This window comes from Otolemur garnettii, unplaced genomic scaffold, assembly GCF_000181295.1.
Source record: "Otolemur garnettii isolate 467f Iridium unplaced genomic scaffold, OtoGar3 scaffold00077, whole genome shotgun sequence".
NCBI lineage: Eukaryota > Metazoa > Chordata > Mammalia > Primates > Galagidae > Otolemur > Otolemur garnettii.
In genome coordinates this window covers 9242316-9250536 of record NW_003852472.1, presented here as the reverse complement: position 1 = coordinate 9250536, position 8221 = coordinate 9242316, and the positions used below count along the sequence as shown (strand labels likewise).

General features: G+C 41.8%; 1 protein-coding gene across 1 annotated transcript in view; it reads left to right on the top strand.

Annotated features, from left to right (window-relative positions):
- The window catches only part of ZNF713 (zinc finger protein 713), a 21590-nt gene that overhangs the window by 673 nt on the left and 12696 nt on the right, over window positions 1-8221 (top strand). The window lies entirely within an intron of this gene.

Below are 8221 nucleotides of genomic sequence, written 5' to 3'. Positions count from 1 at the left end.
CAGGTCCGGGCTGGGGATTCGAACCTGCCACCTTAGGTGTACGTGGCTGGCGCCTTAGCCGGTTGAGCTATAGGCGCCGAGCCAACAGACTGTTTTTTAATCACCCTTCACTTAAACAACTCAATAGAATTTAAACAACACTTCCTATTCTTCTGTAAACGAAATGGGTCATGCCAAGGCCATTATGACTGTTCGGAGATAGTGGAATTACTAAGTATACCTGAGGATATCTGCTACTATAAATTAATGGTTATCAAGAATCTATTTTATCTCTTCCAAAACCTCTTTAACTCCATTGTTATAATTCTATAATTTGATTAACTGTTACATAAACTGATGAGATATGAGTATAATAGGAGTTATTTCTGTGAAAACTAGTTGAATGCTTTAAAAAGATTCGATAAATGCTGGTCACTTTTTAAAAAACTGCTATCAAATTAAGTGTGAGCAAAACTGTAAAACATGGAAGAAAAAAATCATAAAAGTCTCAGAGGAGGCCAGGCACAATGGCTCACGCCTGTAATCCTAGTACCCGGGAGGCTGAGGCAGGTGGATTGCTGAGCTCATAGGTTCCAGACCCGCTTAAGCAAAAGTGAGACCCCCGTCTCTAAAAATAGTTGGGTGTTGTGGTAGGCACCTGTAGTTCCAGCTACTTGGGAGGCTGAGGCAAGAGAATCGCTTGAGTCCAAGAGTTTGAGATTGCTGTGAGCAGTGACACCATAGCACTCTACTGAGGGTGACAAAGTAAAACAGAGTTTGACAAAAAAACAAACAAAAAAACAAATAGAATACTATGGTAGTTTCCTAACTGGTTCTCTCTCCCTACAGTTCTTGCCTCTTATAAATTCAGTCATTATGTAGCACCAGGGTGATTTTTAGGGCAGAACTGGTTACTTATACAAATATTACTTTCCTGCTTAAATTCCCTCAAATGCTTTCCACCGCACTTATTTTAAAAGCCAACCATGCTTTAACAGCCATAGGCCTTGTGTATCTAACCCCTGCTCATTTTTCCAAGCTCTGCTCAAGTCATTCTCTTCCTTATTCCACTCCAACCATAGGGGCTTTCTTTTAATTTCTCAAATATACCCATGGTTTTGCAGATGATGTTTAATACATGCTTAAAATGGTCTTTTCTACTTACTTATAATTTTGACATATCCTTCATTTCTCATCTTATATTTTGCTTCCCCAGAGCTTTTTCCTGATTCCTTAATGTACATTCATACTACCTTGTTTTTATTTTGTATAAAAAAATATCATTGGCAATTTATCAGTGTAAATGCATTTGCCAAATATCTGTCAATAAGCTCTTTAGGACTGTCTCTTTTTCTCAATGATGTATAGCTGATGCCAAGCACAATTTCTGTCATATATTAGCTACACAAAAATTATTTACTGAGTTAATGCATCATCTTCTTAACATAATAAATAGTTCTGGAAAATTAAAACTAACTCCCCTGGCTAGAATGTGGAGAAACAGATATGCCACCTTAGTTCTAGATGTCTTTCTATTCCTATCTTTGGGGAGCCTTACAATTAGTTAAGAATAAGTTAAATGACTCCACTCTTTTTTTTTTTTTTTTTTTGAGATGGAGCCTCAAGCTATCCCCCTGGGTAGAGTGCCATGGCATCACGCTCACAGCAACCTCCAACTCCTGGGCTCAAGCGAGTCTCCTGCTTCAGCCTCCCAAGTAGCTGGGACCACAGGCGCCCACCACAACGCCTGGCCATTTTTTGGTTGCAGCCATCATTGTTGTTTGGCGGGCCCAGGCTAGGGATTCGAACCCACCACCTTAGGTGTATGTGGCTGGCGCCTTAGCCGCTTGAGCCACAGGCGCCGAGCCAATGACTCCACTCTTAAAACCAAAGATGCCAAAGCACTAATGTACCAATGAAAGCTCAGCTCCAGCTGCTAGTCTTCTCGTTGTCCTTGCTCTTGCTCAAGTTTTATTTCCTGTCTACAATGGTCCCTGTTTTCTCTAATCTCCAAAATTACCTGCTGATATCAGCACACATTCAAACTGCATTTTTCATGAAATCTTTCCTATAGTCCTGATCAAATTTCTTTCTTCTCTGAGCACCTGTTATATTTGTTGTCTTTTGTGTTCATATCAGTATTCAACATTAAGTATTTCTGAATATTAGTTGTGTGACATGGGATTTTAAAAATCCCCTCCAATGAGTTTACTGGCTACCTAAGAATGATGATTATCTATACAATGAGAATCAGAGAAGTCCTCCTGTCTGAAGCAATTAACACTGGTATCCAGTGTACTAAGAAAAAAAAGTTGCTTCAAGTAGAGATAAAGATATCTTAAGCATTTTAATTCAAAACATAATGTATATTGATTCTCCCATGTTTTGATATAAAGCTCAGCCTTTTCTATAATAAGAGTAATTTTAATGACTGAGTGCCCATACCTATAATGCATCTGCTTCAGTTTCATGAAGGTGAAAACAAACAAGTGACACTTCGGCAATAAGACATGTATAGAATCCCCCGAGAGTTTTTTCTTTTTTTTTTGAGACAGAGTCCCCTTTTGTAAGAGGTAAAAGGAAGAAAAAACAGTACTTAAGGCATTGATTAAAACCACTCCCCCCTCAAAAAAACCCCTACAGATGTATTAAAGTACATAGATGATGATTCATAGTTTTCCTCACCCTTATGACATAGCACCACTGGTACTGCACTCAATAAGCATGGGGAAAGTAGAATGGAAATTAGAAATAAAAATCACGAGAAGAGGGAAGATATTCATACAAGCAAAAAAAAGAGAGAGACAACTTTGTAGCATGGTGGGAAAAGCATAGGCTTTAGACTAAGACCTAAGAAGAAATCCTCTTGCAGTTTGCTAGCTGTATGTCCTTAGATAAATTACTTAATTTCTTCTAGTGTTAAAGTCTTCTCTAACTAGCCTAAGCCATTTAATTGAAATATACTTTAGAAAGATAAATTATCAAAGCATGAAAGTTAACTTAAATAAAATACCACCATGGTACTTAAATGTTCACTACTAACTTATGAGGAAAAGGACTTATTTAGGGCACCACACTCGGCTCAGCGCCTGTAGCTCAAGTGGCTAAGGCACCAGCCACATACACCTGAGCCGGCTGTTTGAATCCAGCCCATGCCTGTCAAACAATGACGGCTGCAACCAAAAAATGGTGGGGTGTTGTGGCAGGTGTCTGTAGTCCCAGCTACTTGGGAGGCACAGGCAGGAGAATCCTGGGAGTGCCTGAGTTGGAGGTTGCTGTGAGTTGTGATGCCACGGCACTCTACCCAGGCCCCGTAGCCAAAGGAAGGGCCCCGTAGCCAAAACTAAGTGACAAGTGTGGAGCACACTCCCAACCATAAGCACTGGAGTTGGACATACTTTTCTTTCTTGGGACCAGAGCAGGGGAAGATTTGCCAAAACTGCAAAGGTTGAGTTGGAGGTTGAGTTGGAGGTTGCTGTGAGCTGTGATGCCATGGCACTCTACCCAGGGTGGAGAGCTTGAGGCTCTGTCTCAAAAATAAAATAAAATAAAAATAGAGCAACACTCTAGTCATTCTGAAGAACTGAGAAGTTACTGTGTCCCTGAAGTAGGTGGTATTTTGGGGAGATGGTAAGGTAAGGGAAGAAGCAGAGGTAAACATGGTTGGGGGGCAGGGATGTCTCTATCTCTTAGAGCAGAGAGGTTATTTAAGCAGCATTTACAATGGAGAAAATTTAGAGGTCACCCTTTTTTACTTGAAGTCCCTGTCTGAAACAAGGCAGTTTCCTTTCTGATCCTAATCTACATCATGTACCTTCAACTCTCAATCTGTTTGCATTTGTTGCTTTTTTTTTCCACACACTGAATATCTCCTCTTCTGTCCAAAGCATAAAAATCTGCTAAGAATTTATGTGACATCTACCTACTTGTTACCTACTTTCGTGGTTGCAGCACATCCTACATTTTCATTTTTGAAATGAATTGCTTTATGCAGGCATACCTCATTTTATTGCACTTCATCTTACTATACTTCTCAAATATTGCATTTTTTACAAATTGAAGTTTTATGGCAAACCTCTAATGAGTAAGTCTGTTGGCACCATTTTTTCAATAGCACATGCTCACTTCATGTCCCTGTGTCACATTTGGGTAGTTCTTGTGAGCTTTCAAACTTGATTATTATATCTATTACAATGATCTATGATCTTTGATGCTACTGTTGAAATTGTTTTAGGGGTACCATGAGACATGCCCATAAATATAGTGTTCTGACTGTTCCACTAACTTGGTGTTCCCCCATCTCACTGTTCCCTGAACCATGATAATAGAGAAATTAGGAAGAATCACGTAGTTCTAACTTGAAATCAACAGCTAGAAATGATTAAGCATGGTGAGTAAGGCATGTTAAAAACTGAATAGTCCAAAAGCTAAACCTTTTATGCCAGTTATCCAAGTTGTGAATGCAAAGGAAAAGTTCTTTTTTTTTTTTGAGACAGAGCCTCAAGCTGTCCCCCTTGGTAGAGTGCTATGGCATAGCTCACAGCAACCTCCAACTCCTGGGCTCAAGCGAGTCTCCTGCCTCAGCCTCCCAAGTAGCTGGGACCACAGGCGCCCGCCACAATGCCTGGCTATTTTTTTTTTCGATTGCAGCCATCACTGTTGTTTGGTGGGCCGGGCTGGATTCGAACCCGCCACCTTAGGTGTATGTGACTGGCGCCTTAGCCACTCGAGCCACAGGCGCCAAGCCGAAAAGTTCTTGAAGGAAATTAAAAGTGCTACTTTAGTGACCACATGAATTATAAGAAATTGAAACAGTCTTACTGCTTTTATAGAGAAAGTTTTTGTCATTTTTGTTTTTGTTTTTAAGTAAGTTTTAGTGGTCTGGATAAAAGATCAAACCAACCACAACATTCCTTTAAGCCAAAGCCTAATCCAAAGCCCTAACTTCAATTCTATGAAGGCCGAAAAAGGTAAGGAAGCTACAGAAGAAAAGCTGGAAGCTAGAAGAGGTTGGTTCGTGAGGTTTAAGGAAAGAAGCTGTTTCCATAATGTTAAGGTGCAAAGTAAAGCAGCAGCAAGTTGTCTAGAAGGTATACCTAAGATCATTGTTGAAGGTGGCTATACTAAACGACAGATTTTCAGTGAGGATGAAACAGGCTTCTATTGGAAGAAGATGCTAATTATGACTTTCATAGCTATAGAGAAGTTAATGTCTAGTATCAAAGCTTCAAAGAACAGGCTGACTCTCTTGTTAGGGGCTAATACAACTGGTTACTTTAACTTGAAGCCAGTGCTCATACCACTCTGAGAATCCTAGGGCCCTTAAGAATTATACTAAATCTACTCTGATTGTGCTTTAGAGATGGAACAATAAACCCTAGGTGATAGCACATCTGTTTATAGCATGGTTTGCTGAACATTTTCCTGCTGTTAAAAGCTACTGCTCAGAAAAGATTCCTTTCAAAATATTAGTGTACCTAATATTGCACTCTGGTCACCCAAAAGCTCTGATGGAGATGTACAAGGAGATGAATGTTGTTTTCATACCTGCTAACACATCCATTCAACAGCCTGTCAATCGAGTTCTAATTTTGACTTTTAAGTCTTATTATTTAAGAAATAGTTTGGATTTTTTTTCTGAGATGTCAAATTAGAGGCTTCTTCAGTATACCTTACCCACTTGGAAGAAGCAAAATAGTGTGTAGAGATTAATACTATGAACTTTTATTCACGAAGGAACACAAAAAAAGTAAGAGAAATTTCAGATCCCTGGGGATGAGAAGGTGAGTGGAAAGCTGGCCTGGCAGCATCCAGCTGAGAACTGTAAGTGAAGTCTTAAGACAGGATCGGGGAGACAGTATCCCCCTGTCATCTGCCCTTCCACTGGGAACAGTGAAACCCAGGCAATGGAAGAGCATCTTGTTTCTCCCAAGCCCCAAAGCTGATGTGGGGAGAGGCCAGGAGACTGTGAGAAGGAAAGGCACCAGGAAGCACCCCAGGCATTTCTCGAGACCCAGGAAGGACACCATTCTTAATTCTGGCTCACACCAAGCTGGGAAAGATTTGGCTACCTTGCAGGGACACTGTCTCAGGCATTAGAATGTCTCCAGTCAGAGATCAGAATGCAGGGTCTGGAGCAGGGAAAGGGCCCAATAGCTAAAACTAAGTGACAAGTGTGGAGCACACTCCCAACCATAAGCACTGGAGTTGGACATGCTTTTCTTTTTTTTTTGAGACAGAGCCTCAAGCTGTCCCCCTGGGTAGAGTGCCGTGGCTTCACAAACTCACAGCAACCTCCAACTCCTGGGCTCAAGCGAGTCTCCTGCCTCAGCCTCCCAAGTAGCTGGGACTACAGGCACCCGCCACAACGCCTGGCTATTTTTTGGTTGCAGCCGTGATTGTTTTGGCGGGTCCGGGCTGGGGATTCGAACCCGCCACCTTAGGTGTACGTGGCTGGCGCCTTAGCCGGTTGAGCTATAGGCGCCGAGCCGACATGCTTTTCTTTCTTGGGACCAGAGCAGGGGAAGATTTGCCAAAGCTGCAGTTTTGCCCAGGTGCAAGATTTGTGAACAGGGATGGCTTTGAGGTCTAAACCCAGTCTGCATGTGACTTTACTGAGTGCCCCCACTTGCTCCCTTGTTTGGGATTGGGGGGATGAGCTCTGCCAGTTCTGAAGAAAGAGATGGGTCCTACATCCACTTGCCTGGATTAGGAGCTAGGGCCACGCCTCCCTTCCTATGCAAGGAACTTGGTGCAGAATGAGTTTCTCTGCTCCTTTGCCAATCCCTATCTCCAGTCATTTGGCGACTACTCCTAGACCCCCATTGGAGCTGCTGCTTATGCCCACCATTAGGGTACCTGAGTGCAGGCCTGCCTGGTCCAGCATCACCTGTCCACCCTCTAAGGCCAAGCACAGAATCAAAACCACTGTACATTCACAGCCCAGGCTATTGCCAAAAACACCATTTCTCCTCCTAAACAGAAATTGAGCATAACTTCTGCCACCACCATAGCCAGCTCTTATCTGCAAATGCTACCTATTAGACTAGAGGCCAGCCTGTACAACCCAATACAAAATCCATTGACACAAGTACATAGCTCTTAGGAACAAGATAAGCTTCTCATAACCTCTGCCACCCTGGCTTTGCAGAGGCCATGAGCACTAGTTATAATCACAGAGATAACAAATCAACCTAACTGTCCATCCACAGATGAATGGATAAAGAAAATGTGTTGTGGTGTGTTTATATGTGTGTGTTTTATGGGGTGGGGGCAGAGAATGGAATACTATTCAGCCATAAAAAAGAATGAAATCATGTCTTTTACAGCAACACATATAGAACTGGTGGCCATTATCTTAAATGAAACAACTGAAAACAGAAAGTCAAATGTCTCATGTTCTCACTTATATGTAGGAGTTAAATTATGTGTACACAAGGACGTAGAGTGTAGAATAATAGTCATTAGAGACTCCAAAGGGTGGGAGGGTTGGAAGGGGGTGATATACAAGAAATTACTTAATCGGCAAAGTATACAGTATTAGGTGATGGGTACACTAAAAGCAAGACTTCACCACTATGCAGTATATCCATGTAACAAAACTGCATTTGTACCACTCAGAGTCATATGAAGAAAAAGAAATGGATTTCTTAAGGCTGTAGCTGCCATGAATAGTGATTCCTTTGATGGATCTGGGCATAGTCAATTGAGTATTTTCTGGAAAGGATTTGCCATTAAGAACGTTCATGATTCAGGAGAGGAGGTCATTATATCAAACATTTACAGGAGTTTAGAATAAGTTTCCAACCCTCATGGATGACTCTCACAGGTGCAAGACTTCAGTGAGGGAAGGAACTACAGATGTAGTAGAAATAGCAAGAGAACGAAACCTGAAAATGTGACTGAATTGCTGCCATCTCATGATCAAATTTGAATGGATGAGGAGTTGTTGCTTACGGATGAGCAAAGTATGGTTTCTTCAGATGAAATCTCCTGGTGCAGATTTGGTGAACATCGTTGAAACAACAACAAAAATGCTAAGAATACTATAAATAGGGCTGGGCGCAGTGGCTCATGCCTGTATTCCTAGCACTCTGGGAGGCTGACGTGGGTGGATTGCTTGAGCTCAGGATTTTGAGACCAGCTTGAGCAAGAGTGAGACCCTGTCTTTAAAAAAACAGTCAGGCAGCTCGGCGCCTATAGCTCAACCGGCTAAGGCGCCAGCCACGTACACCTAAGGTGG